Source organism: Budorcas taxicolor, chromosome 8 (genome assembly GCF_023091745.1).
Source record: "Budorcas taxicolor isolate Tak-1 chromosome 8, Takin1.1, whole genome shotgun sequence".
In the NCBI taxonomy this organism is placed as follows: Eukaryota; Metazoa; Chordata; class Mammalia; order Artiodactyla; family Bovidae; genus Budorcas; species Budorcas taxicolor.
In genome coordinates, this window is record NC_068917.1 from 109,637,131 (window position 1) to 109,660,241 (window position 23,111).

The window sequence follows — 23,111 nt, forward strand, 5'->3', positions numbered from 1 at the left end:
TGAGTCCTGGGTCCTTTCTTTCTAAAGTAGGGAAAAGTTATTAATCTTGTGGGGTTGCTTTGAAGATGAAAGGAGGTACAATGGGTAAACTCCCTGGTCCTAGGTGGGTACAAAGTAATTGATAGGTGCACTCACTGTTGCTTTGTATGATGGATCTGTCTCTAAAAAAGCATTCCAGGTGATTTAATTTCACACACACACATTTCAGTCCAGTGCTTACTCTACGCCAGGCCCAGAGCCAGACACAGGGGAAACAAAGAGAGATACCGCCCGGTCCTTGCCAGCCAGGGGATCATAAGCGAGTCATGGGGACAAATGGGATCCTAAGGAGCCTTTAACCTAATTCATGGCATGTTTCCCACAGAGTGAGATGCTGGGAATACAGGAGAGAGCAATTCAGCCCAACACGGGGGACCTGGGAAGGCTTTATGGGCAGGGGGCAGATTTAGGGCAGGGCTGCAAGGATGGATGGGCTTCAGGAGCAGAAACTGGATGTGGGAGGAGGGGTAAGAGCTGGAGCATCCCTGGCGGGGGAGGGGAGTGTGGGCAGGAAGAAGAGGCGCCGCAGCAGAGTGCTGACAGGGCAGGGTCTGCTGGTGCCCCCCAGGGGAAGCCCCCAAGTGCCGCACTGAGCATCCCAGAGCTTAATCTGGGATGTCAAGGAAGGTTCAAGAGGGAACGCAGACTGTCCTTTAAGCACGAGGTGTCAAGTGCTGTGTGATGAGCTTTGCAGCCAGCATCTCACCCCAAATTCAAAGCCCTCTTGGGAGGGAAGAAAGCATCATGACGCCCACTTGACAGATGAAGGAACCGAGGTCCAGAAAAGGAAAGTGATTTGCGAACAGGGAGTGAAGTCAGCCTTGGTACATGGGTGTGACCGATGGACAAGCTCAAGTTTTTAACCACTGTCGCATCGCCTCTCAGTGTAACACTCTGTAAAATGGGAGCAAAAAAGAATACGTGTCCTGCTCCTTCCTGGAGGCAGTGTGTTGCAATGGACGGAGGAAAGGAAGGGACAACAACATCTGACCACTCTCCCCGCGCGTCTTCAGCCACGCCGGGCTGAAGGGGCTTTGCCCCTGCCCCTTAGCACAAATCCCCCCAATTTCCAGCAACTAAGAGCTGGACCTGAAGACAGCTGGGGACGCCAGAGTCGACCAGTTGCAATTCCCCCACGTAAGGGCTCTTTTTTGAAATGGAGTTGGCAGACGCCCCATGGAGATTCTGGAAGCGGTGGAAGAACAGAGGTCTCGGAGGCCAGTAGGCTTTTAAAACTTCCATTAAAATATTTTACTGTTATAGAAAAGGGAAGAAGGAAGGAAGGAGGAAGGGAGGGAGGGAGGCAGAGAGCTGGAAGTAGGGAGAGAGGGGGGGGGTCTTTGGCTCACCCACACATAATGTTTGGCCAAGGGGAAAATGAGGGCATGGGATGAAATAGCTGCCTTATGGACAGGAAGCATCTGTCACGCTTCCTGCTGTGTTCGGGCAGCAGAGAAAAAGGGCGGGATGTGCCTGCCAGGAGTCTACCCCATGCCCTTTAATGCCACTACAGTAGTTTTAACCATCCCAGCTAAACCCTCTCTCCCTTTCTCTCTTCTCCTCTTTCTCATCTTCCCTCCTTTCCCAAACAAACGGCATGTTATGGTGAATGGGGCAGACAGGCTTCAGACAGGAGTCTTTCATACTGGGACAGTCTAGCTGTGATGGGGGCAGTGGGAAGTGGAGGCTGGGACAGTCACCAGGCAATAGGACACTATCATAAGAAAAGCTAACCCTTCCATAGCACTGGCTCTCTGCCGGGCACAGTTCCAAACAATTGGCTTGCATTGCCTTGTTTAATCTTTGCAATAACCCTAGGAAGTAGGTCAGAGAAGACAATGGCACCCCACTCCAGTACTCCTGCCTGGAAAATCCCATGGATGGAGGAGCCTGTTAGGCTGCGGTCCATGGGGTCGCGAAGAGTCAGACATGACTGAGCGACTTCACTTTCACTTTCATGCATTGGAGAGGGAAATGGCAACCCACTCCAGTGTTCTTGCCTGGAGAATCCCAGGGGCGGCAGAGCCTGGTGGGCTGCCGTCTATGGGGTCGCACAGAGTCGGACACGACTGAAGCGACTTAGCAGCAGCAGCAGCAGCAGCAGGAAGTAGGTGAATACTTTCCTTCCCATTTTAATGGATGAAGAAATGAAGGCAGGAGGAAATTTAGTAATCTGCCCAGGGTCACACAGCTGGGAAGTTGTAGATCCACAATTCAAATCCAGCTGGTGGCTGCCATCTCTTCCCCTGGTCCCTAGGCTGATGTACAATAAAATATGAGTAAAGACTTCATTTAATGTCCACAGTCATCCTTGTAAGGAAAGCATTATGAACCTTGTTTTGCAGATGAATAAGCCATTCCTCAGAGAGGTGATGAGAGGTGCTGAGTGAGGGAGCTGGAGAGAAATGAGGTCTGCCTGCAAAGCCTGCCTCACGGCTAACTTAATGTGGGGAAGTACGTGTGAGTGTGTGCATGTGTGTGTGGTGTGTGCATGTGCGCGCGCACATGTGTGTGCATGTGCATGTGTGTACACGTGTTTGCTGCACACGTGTGTACATGTGTGGCATGCATGCGTGTGCACGTGTGTGTACGAGAGTGTGTGTGGTTTGCGTGTGTGTGGTGTGTGCATGTATGTGTGTGCATGCATGTGAGTGTGTGGTGTGTGCATGTGTGTGTGGTGTGTGCATGTGTGAGTGTGCATGTGTGTGGTGTGTGCATGTATGAGTGTGCATGTGTGTGGTGTGTGTGGTATGTGTGTACGTGTGTGGAGTGTGCATGCATGTGAGTGCATACATGCGTGTGCTGCACGTGTGTGTGCATGTGTGTGTGTGGTGTGCATGAGTGTGCATGAGTGTGGTGTGCATGTGTGTGTGGTGTGTGCAGTATGTGCGTGTGTTTGTGTGGAGTGTGCATGCCTGTGTGTACATTTGTGTGCTGTGCATGTGAGTGTGTGCATGTGTGTGCTGTGCATGTGTGTGCATGAGTGTGTGTGTGCATGTGTGTGTGGTGTGTGCAGTATGCGCATAAGTGTGTGTGGAGTGCACATGCGTATGACTGTGTACGTGTGTGCTGCACATGTGAGTGTGTGCATGTGTGTGTGGTGTGCATGTGAGTGTGCGCATGTGAGTGTGTGTATGTGTAAGTGTGTGTGGTATATGCGGGCGTGTGTGTGTGCATGTGTGGTGTGTGTGTGTGTCTGCATGTGTGGTGTGTGTGTGTGTGTGTGTGTGTGTGTGTGTGTGTGTGGTGCGCACAGAGGAAGCAAAACTTGGCGATCTGACCTCTGAGGATTAGCAGGGCTGTCACTTGCCCCCAGCATCAGAGCACATTTTACACTTTTTACAGCTCCTCTGTGGAACCTCAGCACTATGGGCAGGAACTCTGGTGAGGCTCATGTAGATCCTACATCTCCCTCATTCCACATGTCCACAGACTCTGAGACCATGCTCCTGGCTTCTCTGGGACCCCGCTCTGTTCCCACACCCCTGACCCTCAGCCCCCTCCTGTAGATATCAAGGTACCATGTTCAGAATAGGAGCTGACTCCAAGAGAGCCTGCCTCTCCATCAACCTGCCTCCTCGCCAAATATAACACGAGCCACACATGCAACTTTAAATGTTCTATTAGCCACATGAAAAAAGTAAAAAAAAAAAAAAAAACAGATAAAATTAATTTTCACAATATATTTGAGTTGACCAATATATTCAAAATATCATCTTAACTTCTTATTTCCATAAAATTATCACTGGGCTTCCTAGATGGTGCTACTGGTAAAGAATCTGCCTGCCAATGCAGGAGACATAAGAGACACAGGTTCGATCCCTGGGTTGGGAAGATCCCCTGGAGGAGGAAATAGCACCCCACTCCAATATCCTTGCCTGGAGAATCCCATGGACAGAGGAGGCTGGCGGGCTACAGTCCATGAGGTTGCAAAGAGGTGGACATGACTGACCATCTGAGCCACACACACTTGCTTCTTCTGGGCTTCCCTGATGGCTCAAATGGTAAAGAATCAGCCGGCAATGCAGGTAGACCAGAGTTCGATGCCTGGGTCAGGAAGATCCCCGGGAGAAGGGAATGGATGCCAACTCCAGTGTTCTTGAAATTTTTTATCTAACTTTCACAAGTGTTCAAAATCCAGTGTATGCTCACAGCACATCTCAACCAGACGAGCCACATTTCAAGCACCCATCATACCAGACAGCACATCCTGGGGCACTTAAAGGACACTTATTCCAGAGTATAATTAAGGGCCCGAATCTGGAGATATGAATAAGCCATTGGCCCCACTAAGGTGCTTCATCTTTTTTTTTTCTTTTAATGAGACTTGAATGAGAAATGGTGTGGCTCAGATCCCATTAAAAGACAACAGTCATTGTCTCTACCCTCAGGCACTGAAAGGCAAGTAGGTTTCTAGATTGGTTTAATCTATGAGTCACGAGAGGCCACACATGTCTGTACAAAGACATTAGTGCACTGGAGTCAGATATGAGTTCTAACTCTACACTCCAGTGATGAGCTGGGAGGGGAGGCTTGCAGAAGCCACCAAACCTCTCTGTATTCTTCTTTAAAAAAATGGGACAGGAACTCTCAGCTCCCACGGTCATTATGAGGAAAATGATAGGCTGTGTGTAAACAGTTAGTACAAAGACCAAAGAAGCGCGAGTGAGGGCACACTCCTCATTAATTCAGTGCTGGCCTGAGCTCAGGAGACGAAATGGAGATGCCCCTGGGTGGGAGGGCTGACTCCCTGCCTTCTGTGATATTGTAAGAAGGTGGCAGCCACCCAAGGCATATTGTCTCCAAGTGTCCAGAGAAGCTGCAAGGGGCCACAGGCCAATTACAGACAGCCTTGGAGATGATTCAGACAAATCGAAAAGGGCCCCCTCTGCTAGCATTTTAATATGAAATTGGTGATACAGTGAACTAAAGTGCAGCCATTAATTATACAGGGCTGTGTAAGTATTTCTATTTAGGGGCTGAGAGAAAGTGAGATCGGTCAGAGGCTGGCGAGAGGGAAGGAGAGGAGACAGCAGTTCCTCCGCCTCGTCCCTCAGGCCCCTGGTCTTCCTGGTCCCGAGTGGCCCGGGATGCAGCATGAAGAAGACCGTCACAGCACCTACCGCGGCAGGATAAGCACTGCCCTGGCACCTTCTATAAAATAACCCGTCCACACTTCACACGGCGTCTGAAAGGTAAGGATCCATTTTATCGAGGGGCAACCTCAGACGGTAAAGAATCTGCCTGCAGTGCAGGAGACCCAGGTTCGATCCCTGAGTCAGGAGGATCCCCTGGAGAAGAAAACGGCAACCCACTCCAGTGTTCTTGCCTGGAGAATCCCATGGACAGAGGAGCCTGGTGAGCTACAGTCCATGGGGTCTCAAAGAGTCGGACATGACTGAGTGACTAACAAACCAACCTTTAGAACCTCAGCACTGCTTATCTAAGATCATGCAAATGACAAGCTCTGAACCTGGCTTCTGTCTGATTCAGCCTCTTTGGTGGTCCAGTGGTTGAGAATCCACCTGTCAATGCAGGGGACATGAGTTCAATTCCTGGTCCAAGAAGATTCTACATGCCCCAGGGCAATTAAGCCAGTGCACACAGCTACTAACCCCGAGCACCCCAGAGCCCATGCTCGCAGTGAGAGAAGCCACCGCAACGAGAGGCCCATGCAGCGTAACTAGGGGGCAGCCCCCACTCTCCACTTACAGAAAGCCTTGGCACAGCAGCCAAGACCCGGCACAGCCAAAACAAGAAAAACATCCCTTAGTCATCAGGGGAATGCAGACCAAAGGCACAGTGAGGTAGATACCACTTCACATGCACTAAGCCGGCCACAGTCAAATTAATGAGAAAATAACGGGTGCTGGAAAAGGATATAGAGAAATTGGAACCTGAATAGATTGCTAGTGGGAATGCACAATGGTGCAAAAACTGTGGGAAACAGTTTATCTGTTAGGCCCTCAAGACGTTAAACATACCAGACTACCACATGATCCAGGAACTCTGCCCCTAGGCATATCTGAAAGAACTGGAGAGGGCATTCAATTAAACACTGGTACATGAATATTCATAGCAGCATCACTTACCATAGCCTACAGTGGAAACAACCCAAATGTCCATCAGCTGATGGACAGATAAACAAATACAGTATATTCATACAACGGAATACTATCGAGCCACACAAAGGAATGTCGACATGTCACATGGGTGGACCTCGCGTGCAACATTTTATAACTTAGCAAAACGTTTTGCCAAGTGAAAGAAACCAGACATAAAAAGGCTAGACAAAACATCTGAAATAAGTAAACACATAGAGACAGAAAATAGTGATTGCCAGTGCTGGGCAGAGAGAAGAGAGGAACAGGGAGTTATTGCTAATGAGTGTGGGGTTTCCTTTTGATATATTGCAAATGTCTCAGAACTAAACAGAGGTGAGTTGCCCAACCTTGGGGATGTATTACCTTTAAATAGTTAATCATTAATTTTATGTTACATGAATTTTACCTCAATAAATAAAATGTTAAAAAAAAAAAAGAGAGAAGGAGAGAGAGACATACCCTCTGTTTGCTCTGAAACATCACACGACTCGTGATAAAACCACGGGATGGGGAACTGTGAGCGCAGAGTGGAGACATCCCAGTGCTCATGCCCAGTCGCTCAGTCGCGTCTGACTCTCTGTGACCGTGTGGACTGCAGCCCGCCAGGCTCCTCTGTCCATGGGATTCTCCAGGCAAGAATACTGGAGCGGGTTGCCATGCCCTCCTCCAGATCCTCCCAACCCAGGGATCGAACCCCCATCTCTTATGTCTCGTCCACTGGCAGGTGGGTCCTTAACCACTGGTGCCACCTAGAGACGTCACAGAGCCGCAAGAAAAGAGCCAGGCTCAGGCACCTTGAGTCCCAGACCCAGAGTTTGAGGTTACAGGGTGTGATCCGTCAGTCTGTCCTTGACCCAGTGGTCACCTCAAATAATCACAACACCCATTTGTGTATTCATTCATTCCACACTTACTAAGTGCCCACTCTGTAGCAAACACTGTTCTGAGCACTGAGGGAGGAAAAGCAATGAATAAAACGGACAAAACTTCCCAACTTCTTGACATTTCCTTTTGGATAAGGAAGCAATTAAAATATTCCAAGCATGATGCTGAGCTCTCTGCATGGGAATTATCTCAAATTAGCTGTCAAATAAACTGAGACATTCAGAAGTTTTTAGAGGCTTCTTTCTAAAATGACATAGATATTTGGTGGCAAAGAGAGACCTGACGCCAGGTTTCCTCTGGAACAAACCAGGGCATCTGAACAACTTGAAAGCCAAATTATGGAAAAGGCTGGAGCAGTTGTTAGCATGAACAGTCTTTCCCGGGCCTGAGAATTAACTCACCGCAAATCTGCTTTCTCGCACTGGGCTGCCCTGTCCACAAACCTGCTCTGCCAGCCCCTGGTAGGCCCACCCCTCCACACTCTTATCTCCCGCGCTCTTGGTATCATGATGGATGGTGGTGACATGTTAAATTATTCAGACTTCGTGTCTTCCTCGAGCTGGTGACAGCGATATTGCATTTTTAGATTGCCCAGAACTGTGCTAGATAGAAAAATATGTAGCTTGGAAATGCAAAACCCATCTGACCCCAACTGTCCAAGGAATACAAATGGTACCAGTCGTGGGAAGAGGACAAAAGTAGCTAAACTTCCCGTGCCCCCTAAACCACACAGCTCACAACTGCTCTGAGCTCCAGGGCTAAACCACAGACGTTCATGGAGATGCTCTGACCACAACTGCTACCTGTCATCAGGCACCACTACAGGCCAGGCACAGTGCCAGGCACTTCACTCAGAGGTGACTACACACACTCCTAGTCCTCCAAGGTGAAAACAGAGTCTGGGAGAGACGGCACTCCTCGTCTGTATTCACACAGCCAGGAAGTGGCAGGACCTGGATTTGAACCCAGGTTTATCTGACCCACAGAGAAGATTCTGTAGCATGATTGGGACTCAGGCTGAACTTTTTAAAAATTTTACTTATCCATCTAGCTGTGCTGGGTCTTCACTGCTGTGCGGGCTTGTTCTCTGCTTGAGGCCGGAGGGGGCTCCCCTCGAGCTGCAGTGCCTGGGCTTACCGCAGTGGCTTCTCCTGCAGAGCTCAGACTCTCGAGCACAGCCTCAGCAGCTGGAGTGCATGGGCTGAGTTGTATCACGGCGTGTAGGATCTCCTCGGACCAGGGATATAACCCGTGTCTCCCGCACTGGCAGGTGGATTCTTTACCACTGAGCCGCCAGGGAAGCCCCTCATGCTGGAATTTTTTAAATTGATATTTATGGCTAAAAATATCTTTATGGTAAAGGAAAATTAAACATGATTACTTATAATTTCAGAAAAATGTGCTTGCTGTGCTTAGCCACTCAGTCGTGTCTGATTTTCTGCAAACCTATGGACTGTAGCCCACCAGGCTCCTCTGTCCATGGGGATTCCCCAGGCAAGAAGACTGGAGTGGGTTGCCATGCCCTCCTCCAGGGGGTCTTCCCAACCCAGGGATTAAACCCAGGTCTCCTGCATTGCAGGCAAATTCTTTACCAGCTGAGCTACCAGGGAAGCCCCTCAGGAAAAAATTTAAAAAAATATATATGTGTGTGTGTATAACTTAGAAGCCCATTTATAGGGGACTATTTAAAAATGGTGGCATATTTCTAACACAGACTTTCATGAGATCATTAAATACAGTGATATAAACCTCTATTTATTGACATGCAAACCTCTTCATGATATATTGTTGGGTGGAAAGATATATGGACAATAAATCAAATTTTAAGTGTTAGTCACTCAGTCATGTCCAACTCTTTGTGACCCCGTGGACTGTAGCCCCCAGGCTCCTCTGTCTGTGGAAATCTCCATGCAAGAATATTGGAGTGGGTTCCCATTCCCTTCTCCAGGGGATCTTCCTGACCTAGGGATTGAACCTGGGTCTCCTGCATTGCAGGCACGTTCTTTACTGTCTGAGCCATCAGACAGACAATACAAAGAGGAATTTTACTTGTGTACATTTATACACTTACTGATTTTTAGTCTGAATTCCACTGAGTGTGTGTAATAAAAAATAAATAGATTTTAATTTAAAAAATAAAGAAGAGGAAAGTAAAAGTAATTCTGAGATGCTCATGATCTAGGGTTATGACCAAGCTTAAAAAAGCATACGGCAAAACTCTTAAGTGCAAAACGATCCTATTCTGTTTTAAAATACACATACACATAAAATATGTAAATATATGCATATATATGCACATATACATACATGCTAAGATACTGAAAGAAATACATTAAGGTGCTCTGGTGGTTATTCCCTGGGTAGTAAAATTTGGAGTATTTAAAAAAATTTTTTTCTTATTGCTTATCTGCATTTTATAATTTCCCTCCAATGAACATCTAATGCTTAGTCATTGTTAAAAAAAAAAAAAGACATGTAATAAAAGTTACATTTATTTTAAAAATAGATTGTCTTTATTGCTTCAGCTTAAGCTGTTCCTCATTTGACCTTTAGTGTTGTATGACCATCTAGACCTAGTGATTATTCCACTATCCAAGAAAGGATAAATCTCAATCTATCCCCAGATTTTGGCTTAAAGAACCGCCTTTGGAGGAGAAGCTTTCTAATTAAGCTTAACTCAGCTTACCATGAAAGTATAGCTTTGTCTCTGGAATATCCCACTGTTTCCTGGGGGTGGGGGTAGGGGAGGGAGGGGCTGGATGTTCCAAAGTTATCCATAACAAAATCTCTCCATCCACATTCTCTTTGAAAATGTGACGTCTGCCTCTCCCCTATCAAAGGCAGAGGCTAATGTCTCTCTCTTGAAGGTAGGCTGCCTTAGTTATGTGTTTTTAATAAAGAGACTTGACTTTGCAAAAACTTCTAGGACTGGATAATAAAAGGCAAGACAGTTTCTGCCTGGCTCTCTTGATACACTGATTCTCTAGATACTTACTCCCTCTTTGAAAACCTGCCCCTGCATTGTGATAAGTCTGGGCCACAAGGAGAGGCCAATTTTAAGTGCTTCAGTCAATGGTCACAGCTGAGTCCAGCTTTCAAGACATCTTGAAGTGTCTTAGTCCAGGTGGAAAAATGTGAGAGAGGCTTCTAGTTGATTCTAGCCTCCAGCCATCTGAGTCACCCACAAGTGTTTGAGTATTTTCAGCTTGATCATTGTGAAGCTGAGACTATCTTCTCTTTGTTTATAAATTTTTGATTCTATGACCATAATAAGATCGTGTTGTCTTAAGGAACTCAATTTGGGTATATTACGCAGCAGTAGGTAACCAGAGCACTTCCCTTGTCTAGTCCTAGAAAAATATCCATACTCCTTTCAATCTGTCCCCATATGGCAACCCTGGGCAATGGAAAGATGAACTGGGTGTCCCAGAGACCCAAGATCTAAAGCTGTCCTGTTACTAACAAACTGTAAGATATTTAAAAAGCATTGCTGCTGCTGCTGCTCCTAAGTCGCTTCAGTCGTGTCCAACTCTGTGCGACCCCATAGACGGCAGCCCACCAGGCTCCTCCGTCCCTGGGATTCTCCAGGCAAGAATGCTGGAGTGGGTTGCCATTTCCTTCTCCAATGCATGAAAGTGAAAAGTGAAAGTGAAGTCGCTCAGTCGTGTCCGACTCTTAGAGACCCCATGGACTGCAGCCCACCAGGCTCCCCCATCCATGGGATTTTCCAGGCAAGAGTACTGGAGTGGGGTGCCATTCATTACCACCTAGTAAATACTACATACCAACCCTTTACTTTCTTCCCACAGATAGTAATTCATTTGAATCTCACAATAACTGGATGAAGTACTGTTATCCCCGTGTGAAAGGTAAAGAGATTGAGTCAAAGACACTGTGGATGACTTTCTCAAGGTCAAAAAGCTCATAAATGGCAAAGACTAAATACAGTGGCGGGCCCAAAAGGTACAACAGGATAAAAGAGCAGATTTGGGTTTGTAAGGCTGGCCAAGAATGAAATTCCCCATAATTTTCCCTCTAGATTCTGTCCAGTGCTTTGGAATCACAGGCTCAGGCTGCTCCATGACCCCATACAATGGCTTTTCCGCTGCCGGAAGATTGATCATGTGCCCATTTATAATCTTTCCACCCAAGCAAAATATTCCTACTAACACCTTCATTCTTTATGTGATACATTTTACAAAAATTATGATTTTTCAGATTACAGATTCAATGCACATTTATTATAGAAAATTAGAAATAAAAAGTAAAAAAGCACAAAGAAGAAAATAAAACCAAGTCAAATATTATCACTACCAGTTGATCTTGCCTACTTCCAGTTTTTTTACCTTTCTTATGCACATGCTTTTACAACTGGATTTTATTGTCTTGTTACATGAATACATCTTGTGAGTTTTGTTCAAAATATCTAAGCATATATTGATTTATTCACTGATGTCAGAAATATATATTGGGATCCAGTTATATGCTTGGCATTTTTGCTATTTCATAAATTATATATATCAAATGTGTGTGCATATGCACACGTCTATATCTGTGTGCGTGTGCGCGCACGCTCAGTTGCTTCAGTTGTGTCCGACTCTGCAACTCTACAGACTGTAGCCTGCCAGGCTCCTCTGTTCATGGGATTTTCCAGGCAAGAATATGGGAGTGGGTTGCTATGCCCTCCTTCAGGCGATCTTCCAGACCCAAGGATCAAATCTGCGTCTACTGCCGCTCCTGCATTGCAGGCAGATTCTTTACCACTGAGCCACCAGGGAAGTCCCATTATCTCTATCTGCACCTAGATTTATATGTATTCAATATAATCATCTATACATATATAGATGCGTATAATGGCCAAAGTGTTAACAGAGATTTTCTCTGAATACTGAGATTTTCTTTTTGTTTACCTTTTTTCTTAATAAATTGAAATTGCTTGTGGAATTAAAATAAAGCTAAATAAAATAGATCACATTACCCCATGTCATTAAACATTGACCCCAATATCATTTAATGCCTCATATATATTCTACTCTATCAATGTATTATATTTTAATCAATTCTCTGTTGTTTAAATTTTATATTATTTCCAATTTTTCACTATAATATTGCATCATGCACTCCTAAAGATAAACCCTTCTACACATCCCTAAGCAACCATGTATAGAATTTTCTTGAGATTAAAGAGATGAATTGGTTGGTGGGTCAAAGGGCATTGACTTAGCTAAAGGTTTTTTGATCCATATTGTCAAGATGTTCACCAGAAAGGTTATACCAACTTCACCCTGATCAGCTGTATATAGGAGCAATTATTTCACTACTTCCATAACACTGAGTATTGCATCATTGTTTTCCAATCTTACTGATTTTGATGTGCATCCCAAATTTCAAATTCATTTTGTCAGATTATTTTCAACATAGTCCAGTGTGCTCAACTCCTTTTTGAGCTTCTGTGTCCAGAACTAGGCATGATAATCCAGATGTGTTCTGACCTACACCAAGCAAAAATGGACTATTACCTCCCCTTGTCTGAACAGGAGATTTCTAATAATGCAGCCCAGGGCTGCTTCCACTTTATTGGCAGCTGACCTGTACTCAATATGCCCTTGCTTCTTTGTTCACATGCACTGCAAACAAATCTGGTATTTCCCATCATGTGTTTGCAAATTTTATTTTTCTAAAACGGAAGTAAAGAACATTACATATTATCAAATTGTATCTGTATATTTTGGCCCTTTTCTTCTAGGGACTCAGATATTTTTGGTCCTAAATCTGTGATCTCATGTTTTAACTATTCCATAACTATGACAAGGATCAGGAGGTAAGAAAAGGAATCAAGAGTTACTGAGTGTCTACAGCATGTCAAGTTACAGACTAGACGTTTATATAAGTTAAAATCATATAGTACATTTAAGAGTATAATGAAGTTGATGTTGATATCTTCATTTCAAATATTAGGAACGTGAGGTGTACAGGGATTATTTTGTCTTTGGCAAGTCCATACAGCCAGTACAGACAAGAGATGGACTGGCAAGTCTAACAGTGGTCCTTGCTATTCCCTGGGTTCCAAGCCAGGCTTTTGCTTATTTAAGGCAAGGACGTCAATGTCAATGAGAACTAGACAGAAAATAGAACTTGAGAGCTCATGGCTACAGAACTCTCTACAAATTGACATTAATCCTTTAATGAAAACTTTTTGTAAACATGACTGAGTAAACTGACTATACTATTGAACACACTACAATTTCCTCTTTTACAAACCAACACAGAAATATTGCTCATTCAGTAAATTGGCTCAGAGGTTAAAGCACCTGCCTGCAATGCGGGAGACCTGGGTTTGATCCCTGGGTTGGGAAGATCGCCTGGAGAAGGAAATGGCAACGCACTCCAGGATTTTTGCCTGGAGAATCCATGGACGGAGGAGCCTGGTGGGCTACAGTCCATGGGGTTGCAAAGAGTTGGACATGACTGAGCAACTTAACTTCACTAACTTTAGTAAATATCTATTGAGAGCTTATCATATACCAGGAAGTGGGCACGCAGAGAGAGTGAAACAAAAATATTCCCTGTCGTCACAGAACCTGCGCTTAAGATGGAATATCCAGGTGAGTGCGTAAAAAGTAATGCACCTATGAGAAGCTTTGTCAAACATCTTGCTGACATTTAGATATCTATGTAATAGTATCTCCTTGATCTGTCTGTGCAACAAATCTATCCAAAGTAGAACTGCAATTCACCTGGCATGGTTCATTATCAGTGAACCCAGGATGACTCCTAGCACTCCCAACTTCTGACCCCACAACTCATTATATAAATCTGACCAACTGTTCTTATTGCCCTTGAGAATCAAAGTCAAGTTCCAAACATGCTTCATCACCTATTTGAAATCAGAATATGTCCTTCCAGAATTCTGCAAGTTTCTCTGCCTACCTTGATTCCTTGACGAGAATAAGTAACTGTTATTCTGAAAATATATCTTCATATTATTTTAGCTCTGGAAAAGTAATTTCCTTAGATTTGGAGACTGAACTTGAGGAATGCACTCCAAAATATAACCTAGTACCTCCCCTTGCGGTAGAACCTCACTCCTTTTGAAATGTCTTTATTCTCCCTCTACAGTTTTCAGATTTTTTTTCTCAATATAAGTGACATGTCTGACAGATTCAGAATGAATTTAGTTTTCCACCTTCATCTGGTAATAAGGTTTCAGTTGCTTCATCCAATGAGACAATCATTTTCTTGTCCTTATTGTTCCAAAAACAATTTTAAAAGCTTGTTTTATTTCTGCTTGTTTTCTTTCAAATTTGCCCACCATGCACTGACAAATTTGAAGTCTCATCCTTTCTGGGAGTATTTTTATAAGTTTGGGCTAAACTGTTACACATTCATGGACTTTCTTCCATCTGTTAGTTTCCTGCACATACAGTTTCCTCTTTTATGCTTCCCAAATTCTTCCTTCATTGTAACTCTCTGTGATTATTTGCTCAGAGTTTCATTTTTCAGAGTCTTCCTCTCTGTAATACATCTATTTTATTTTAGCGTCTCTGCCACAGAACCAGAAAAATCTATCCTCTGACATTAAAATATTATGTGTACATGTGTTCATAAATTCTTGGTTATAATTTTTCATCTCTTGAAATAGAAATGTTATTTCTTGGTTTAATAATATCCAGTGCTGGCAAGGGTTTTATGAAATGATCATTTTCCTAAATTGCTGCAAGCAGTGCAAATTTGTACAACCCTTTTGGGAAGCAATTTGGCAATATAAAAAAGAGCCTTAAAAAATGTCCAACCCTTTTGACCCACTTCTGGGAATTCACCCTAAGGAAATCACCCTAAATATAGGAAAGGCTTTATATAGCATTATGCTTACTGAAATGCTATTTATAAATATAGAAAAGTGAAAAATCATTTTATTACATGTCCAGCTTGAGGGGGAGTAATTAATTATTCTGGAATATTAAAAAGGTGTTGATGATAAGATATTATATAAAATATTTGTGTCAAACATTAATTTTGAGAAAGGGGGGCAAAGAAACATAAATTCTATATCATAAAATGATAACCACTGAATATAGTAGAGATTCTCCTGATGGCATAAGAGAATAAGGTATTATTAAATAGCAGGCCAACCCTCTTGCAGATAACAACAATAAATTTTGGACCAAAAAAAAAACCAAAAAGAAAACCAGCAAAAGAAAACAAAACCACTAGCAGAGGGTTCTGGAAAATAAATAAAAGCATGTACGCTTTAGGAAGGAGTTGAAACTTAGAGACAGTAGGCAGCGTGGGTAACCTTTCCATGTTTCAGACTTGGTCCTGAGGGTAGATCACAGTTTCAGTGTAGCTCAGGCCAACAGAAACACCAGGGCCAAGGCTGCTGTTTTACTGGACTGAGGACTCAGAGAACCAGTCAATGCTACCAAGGAGTAAGAGCGAGATCCAAAATAAAAGGAGAGACCTAGAGCAGGGTCTTGCAATCTGTGTGCTATCTCTGCCCACATTCCCAACTGCCACTGAACCATGGTATGGATAAGGCAGACTCCAATCAGCTCAGCTGGAGAAAGAAATAATAGTAATAACTGAGATTTAAGCAGTTGCTCACCACAGGCAAAACGGTTAGAGTCTGATCAAGTTCACTGCCTGCAAAACAACATCCAAATTCTTTGGAGAAACAGAATCCAAGAATTTTCATATAATAAATTCACAATTTCTAGAATTAAATCCAAAATTATTACACATATGGTGACCCAGGAAAATTTTATCCATTCCTAAGGGAAAAGACAATCAGTGAAGGCCAACCTAAGGTGATCCAGATGAACAAGAACCTTAAGATAACTACTATAATTGTGCTCAATGGGATAAAAAAGAAGATACTATAGTGAATAGAAAATATAAAAATTATGAGCAGGAAAATTATACATACAGCAAATGAAGGTTTGTAGAAGCAAAAAACTAGATGTGTAATTAAAAAAAATAAACACTGGATGGGCTGAACAGAATGGAAATAACAGAGGAAAGAATCATTGGTCTTAAAAACAGATTAATAGAAATTCTCTAACTGAAGAAGAGAGACATGAAAAATTGAAAAAAAAAAAAGCAAAAGTGTTTAAGGGATCCAAGGCACAATATCAAAAGTTCTAAATACAGAGTCACAGAAGGTAGAGAGAGACATAATAATAACTTTAGAAAATGAAAGTAATAATGGTTGAAATGTACCAAATTTAATATATGAACTAGCAAATCCATAAAGTTGAAGGAACACAATAAATATGAGAGAAAAAAGCCTATCCTTATAGTCAAACAGCTAAAAATAAAATATAGACGCATCTTTGTTCTTAGCCATTTCGATATGGCAAGAAAAAGAAATAAAAACACAGATTATAAAGGAAAAAATGATGCAATATTTTTTGCAGATGACATGACTGTTTAGAAAAAGAATCATAAAATATTCCAAAACAACGATTAGAATAAATGACTTTGGCTTGAATGATGAAAGTTAAACATAAGAACGTTAATTGTATTTATACATATAGGCAACAAACAATTGGAAAATAAAATTTAAAAACACTTCCATGCAACAGTACAAGAAACTCTAAACTACTTAATAATGAGTTTAGAAAAAGGCGTGAAAGATCTCTTCAATGAAAACAACATAAAATTGCAAAAGGAAATTAAAGAAAACCTTAACAAATGGAGGAACATATCACATTTGTGGGTTGCAAGACTCAATATTGTAAAGATGCCATATACCCTCAGATTATCTATAGGTTAAATGAAACACTACTTACAATCCCAGAAGCTTTTTTTTTTTTTTTTGGTAGAAATTGACAAGGTGATTTTAAAATTGATATGGAAGCACAAATAATCTCAAGTCGCCAAGCGATATTAAAGTAGGATGGAATTGAAGGACGTATACTGCCTGTTTTCAAGGTTTATAACTAGTAACAAGACGGTGCATTATTGGCTAAAGGACAGGTCTATAGATCAATGCAGCACAGAGAGTTCAGAAATGTACACAACTGATTCTTCATAATGTTGCCAGAGGAAAAGTCTTCTCTACAAATGGTGCTGGAACAACTGGAGAGCCATATGCTAGAGGAAATGAGCACAGACCCTTAGTTCATGCTGTATATACATAGTAACTCAAAATGGATCCTAGAACCAAGTGTAAATACTAAAACTGTTAGCCTTCTAATAGAAAACAGGAAATATGTCTTTGTGACATTAGAGTAGGCAAATATCTTAGATAGGAAATTAAATGCATGAACAGTAAAATAAAAAGATATATAAATTTGACTTTATACAGATAAAAAAATCTTCTAAAGATATCACTAAGACAAGACAAGCCATACAACGGGAGAAACTGTCATACATATATCTGAGAAAGGACTTGTATCCATAATATATGAAGACTCCTTACAATTATATAAAAAGGACACAAAAAACTCAGTTAAAAAATTGGCAAGTTACTTAAAGAAATACCTCAACAAAACAAATCTCAGAATGGAAACCAGTACATACAAAGATGCTTAAACTCTTTATTCCTCAGGAAAATACAATTAAATCACAATGAGATACCACTACACAACTATTAGAATGGCTATTTTAAAAAAATCTAGCCATTCTAACAGTTGCACAGTTGTATCTCATTGTGATTTAATGAGCCTTACCAGTTTTGACAAAGTTTTCAAGCACATGAAACTATCAAACAATGCTGATGAGAATGTGCATCAAGCATTTAATTTGAAAAAATATGTATTTCTTGAAAAGTTAAAACCACAACAACCATATGACCAGGATATTCCATTCCTAGTTATTTACTACAGAGAAAGGAAAACATATGTTCACACAAAGAATTGTGCATGAACATTCATAGCGACTTTATACACAGTAGCACAAAACTGCAACCAACACCCGTGTCCATCAACAGGTGAAGACATAAAACAAAGCATATCCATATAATGGAATAATAGCCAGCATTTTAGCAAAGAACTTATGATTTATGCAAAATAGATGAACTCCAAGGTAACTAAGTAGAATGAAAGATATCACACAGAAAGAATACATACTGCAACATCACATTTACATGAAATTCTAGAAAAGGCAAATTCAGCCTACAGTGACAGAAAGAGGATCTGTGGTTGCCTGATATTGTGGACGGAAAGGATGCATTGTAAAATGTGGCAAGGAATCTTTTGGAGGTGATGAAAATGTTCGCTGCTTTATATTGGGTTGGCCAAAATGCCCATTTCGGTTTTTCCATAACAGCTTATGGAGAACCTGAACAAATTTCTTGGCCAACCCAATACATCTCCAAAACTCAATGAATTGTGCACTCTAAATGGATGCAGTTTATTGTACATAAAATATACCTTAGTTGATTTTAAAATTGCACAGAAACAATATAAATCAAGCTTGAAAATAAACTAGAGCAAAATTTAAATGTTGGCAATATTTGAATAATGGGATAACAGAAAATTTTTATTTTTCTGGTTGCACTTTTAGGAATTTTAGAAATGTGCTTTAATGAACACAAATCATTTTAAATTAAAAAAAATGAACAAGTTTATGACATGTATTAGATTAAAATCAGCCTCCTGTTCCTGGTTCAATGTATGACTAATATACATATTTTTGTTTAAAACATTTTTTCTAAACAATACGCTTTTTGTTGGTCAGAATCAAGGGCAAAGAGGTAATCCAAGAGGATTAGTGTTCTCCCGTCTCCTCTACATTTCAGGTGTGAAACCGGAGAAGAGACAGTTCAGTAATTTATCATAAACAGCATTTTTAGCAGAATAAGTCTTCTGTAGCTATCTGAAGAACTGAGGCCTTCACTGATATGTTGCATTAGTTTTGAACTGTTTTGGGTATTCAAAATTCATTATACAGCCATCATCAAGGAGCCAAAAATGATTGGCTTTGGAGAGAGGATACCTGAGTTTGAGTCTTGGTTCTTTGACTCTGTTTTACTGTGGTGGCTAAACACACCTCTCATTGAGAAGGAGGATCGCCTACCTTTGAATGGGTGGGCTTGTTCCTGCTCTGACAACAGAATGGTGGAGGCGAGGCTTACAGCTTCCAAGGCTCAGTCGTAAAAGGCCATGAAGTTCTGGCTGGTTTTCTTGGGAGGGTTGAACTGAGAGAAGTCAGTCACCATCCAAGAAATCTGGCTACCCAGGGAGTACCATGTTGGAGAGACCACCTGTAGAAGTGCTAGTCACTAGCCTGGTTGAGCTCCTAGTCAACTAGAAGCATCAGCTGCGAGCCACACAAGTGGCCCATTTTGGCTGACTCTATAGATGACTGTAGCCCCATCTAGTGTTTGGCTGTAGCCACAAGGAAGACTCCAAGCAAGAGCTGCCCCAGCCAAGTCCTTCCCGAATCCCTGGCCTGTGGATAAAATAAAATGGTGGTTGTTTCTAGCTGCAATATTTGGGGTAACTTTTTATGGAACAACAACACCTGTAATAGTGATTATGGGTGAAGAACTTGATGTCTTTAAATTCTTACGTCTTAACATCTCTGATGGACTATCGTCTACTGCTGCTGCAGTAGCTGAAGAGGATCACATGAACCTTGAAGTTCTGAGCAAATATGTGTAGCTTTATTTTATACATTTCTGTATATGTTCACTCAACACACTAATTGAATACCTAAGGGATCTTAATGACTCAGGGATCAAACCTGGGTCTCCCGCATTGCAGTTAGGAACTTTACCCTCTGAGCCACCAGGGAAGCCCCAAGTGAATACCTATTATATGTCAAGTCTGTGTGGTAGGCTAGGGGTATAACCATTAATAAGATACAGTCATAGTCAAATAACTCAGGTTTGGATAGAGGAAGTAGCCAAGAAACCAGGTGATGGAATGAAGTGTAGAAAGGCCACCCTATGGGTCAGTGCAGGAACTGTGGGAACACATCGCAGTAGGGGCTTGCTCCTGCGATCCTGGGGGTGGCAGAGAGAACAGTCAGGACGTTGGATTAGATGTGTGGGGACAGGGGAGGCATGAGAGGGGAGGAAAGACACTGCATAAGAGACACAGAGTATTTAGCCTACTCAGCAGTGAATGAGCTGAAACTAAGAAAGGAACGTGGAATGTTGTACAGAGGAAGGTTGGTTTTTTCCTTTTTGATTTTTGGTGACCTATGTAAATCTTGGTGAAAAAAACAGACTTCACAGTGTGGCATGATAGAGGCACTGTAAAATCTGCCCTCCATGCATCTGCCTGGGCACACAATAACTAGAGAAACGAATAATCAAGAACAATAGACTACATAATTACTACCCTTAAATCACCTTTGTCACTTTGGACAAGTAAGCGGGAGACAAGACTAAGGGTGCAAGATTTCACGAGAAACTTATTCTGCTCAGCACAAGGATGGAGCACAGTGAGACTGGGAGGCAACCGTGGAAACCTGGCTCCAGAGTCTTTGCAAAGCCCCTCTTTCCCAGTCAGAGTTACCCAGGGATAGGCCTGCCTCCCTAGACCTGACGGCTGTGCCAGTAGGTCTTCCCTGACCCTCAGGAGAGCATGATCACACCTAGGAAGTGCTTAGGGGTAGAGGGGCTGGGGGAGGGGAGAATCGAAGCATCAGCAAAAAATACAAAAAAGTCACCCTCCCATTCACCGTTTAAGTGGGTCCATTTAACAACTCCACAATGTCAACAGAATAAAAGGCTTGCTATCAATGTCTAACGTCAGGTGTCTCAGAGATGAGAGTGGGATAACTGATTCACCATCAGCTCTTGCGTCTCTATACCTGGCGCTGTGCTCCTAAACCACCTGTGGACAGTATGATACCATTTGCGATTGGTGATGGGGGGTGAGGACAGTGAGGTTCTCAGAGCAATCAAAACCTCAGGCAGCTGAAGAGGAGAGAGGAGCGGACCTGTTTGGAATGAGGAACCTCAGTTTCCCCTTCATTGCGAAAGGTCTATTACTCTCCATGGCAGAGACAAGAAGCGTGCTAAGTTGCTTCATCATGTCCAACTCTTCACAACTCCATGAACTACAGCCTGCAAGGCTCCTCTGTCCATGGGATTCTCCAGGCAAGACTACTGGAGTGGGTTGGAATTTCCTCCTTCAGGGGATCTTCCCGACCCAGGGATCGAACCTGTGTCTCTTGCATCTCTTGCACTGGCAGGTGAATTCTTTACCACTAGCGCCACTTGGGAAGTGCCAGAGACAAGAAGGGCTCCTGAAAAATGCCAAATTTAATGAGCTCAGATCCATGTGAAATGGAGTCAATGCAATTTGCTATTTGCACTCCTTCTTTTCTTTCTTGAAGAAGCTTGCGGTTTAAGACTGCTTATGGATTGGAGTGGGGGCAGGAAGTAAAGTTACTAAGAGAGGAAGAAAAAGAAAAATCAAGCAGCTGTGATACACAGAGTGGTGCAAAGACAGTCGTTTTAGGAAAGAGTGGGGGACTTTCTTGGGGGCAGGAAGATTCTCCCATAACATCTCAAAACGTAAGTAGGGACTTTACCCCTCTCTTAGTTCTTGGTGTGGAACCAGGCTCACAGAAGGTGCCACCAAAGGTTGGCCAGAAAGAATAAACCTGAAGGAGCTGTCCTTGCCATCATCCCCAAGGTGTGATGCTGCAGAGGCTTTGAAGGGACAGTTCTTCAGTTTAATCCTATTTGCTAAGATATCAGCCTTTTAATCTCAGAAATACTCCACCATGCCCTAGGAGCCTGCTCTGTCCATTCCCTCCGCTACTCTGCCCACCCGAGCCCTCCCACATGCCCAGCTCAGTAGAAGACAGCATCTTTTCAAAGCAGACACCACACTGTGCCTTTCTTCAGACATGACCATCCCTGGTGACCTTTGCATCCCTCTGAATGTAAGATCCCATCCGAAGTTGCCTGCGTCTTTGACAGCTGGAAAGAAGGCAAGTGAAATTTCATTGTAAAAATACTGTTATACAAAAAAATCACATTATTTGCAACATCTCTCCACCTCCCCCAAGGGCACAGGTGTCAGGGAATTTTATTATCACTCAAAAAAGGATTTACTGGCAAGTTATACAGACTCATTAACCAAGGCCTAGGATTTCTGAGTTCTCATTCCTGGTTCTATCAAAGTTGTCATATGGCTTAAAGTCAGTCATTCAACTTCCCTGCTTTCTTAAATAAATAATTATTTTTATATGGACACACACACACACACACACATATATATATATATATATAGTATTTATATACGGACACGTGCCCATATATTTGGCAAAGCTACTACTCAGTTCAGATGAGAAACTCTCACATGGCCAAGTTAAAATTCTTGGTTGGTCTTCCCCAACCTGCTACTCTGTCGGGCTCCTCATCTTCTTAACAGCGTAACAAGAAGATCTTTAGCCATGCACTTACTCAGGCCATAACATGCAGCCATCCCTGGGTTCTTTCTTTCTCTCCTAGTGAGCAGCCAATCCAGCCTCATTTCTTTCTGTCCTCCTTGTCACTCACAGGAAATTATCCACCCGGGCCATTTTTCATCCAACACATTCACCTTGTTCTTGCCTCAAGGTCATGACATCGCTGCTTCCTTATCTGGAAATGTCCTTCTGCAGTTCATACAGTCCTTTCCTCCGACGTCACGTCCACAGGAAACCTTCCCTGACTACCCACCTGAGATACTCTTTCTCCTACTCCCACATGCTTTATTTTTCTCCATAACATTTATTAATTTCTGCAATATGCTGTGTCTTTGTGTTGCCTCCCTCATGCATCAAAATAGCACTGTCAGGAGATTAGAATCTCTGTTCTCCCATCACCACACTCTGTACCTAGCCCAGCGCAGGCATATAGCACACACTCGATAAATATTTGTGGAATGAATGAATAGGTAACATGCACGCACACACACACACACACACACACACAGACACACACACACACACACACACACACAAACATGTGGGAAAGTTCAAAGCTGCACAGCTGAAGGGAAAATTATACATTATGGCTGTGCCCGCCCACTCCAAAAAGAAGAAGATTTACGTGTAGGGTTTGGAAATCTCTTGCAACCACATGTATGTTTCCACATATATACAGTGAGGAACACCTCACCCATTTGGTTC

General features: G+C 42.7%; 1 protein-coding gene across 1 annotated transcript in view; it reads right to left on the bottom strand.

Annotated features, from left to right (window-relative positions):
- ASTN2 (astrotactin 2) overlaps nucleotides 1–23,111 on the bottom strand; it is a 1,033,755-nt gene that overhangs the window by 676,255 nt on the left and 334,389 nt on the right. The gene's annotated exons all lie outside the window — the stretch shown is intronic.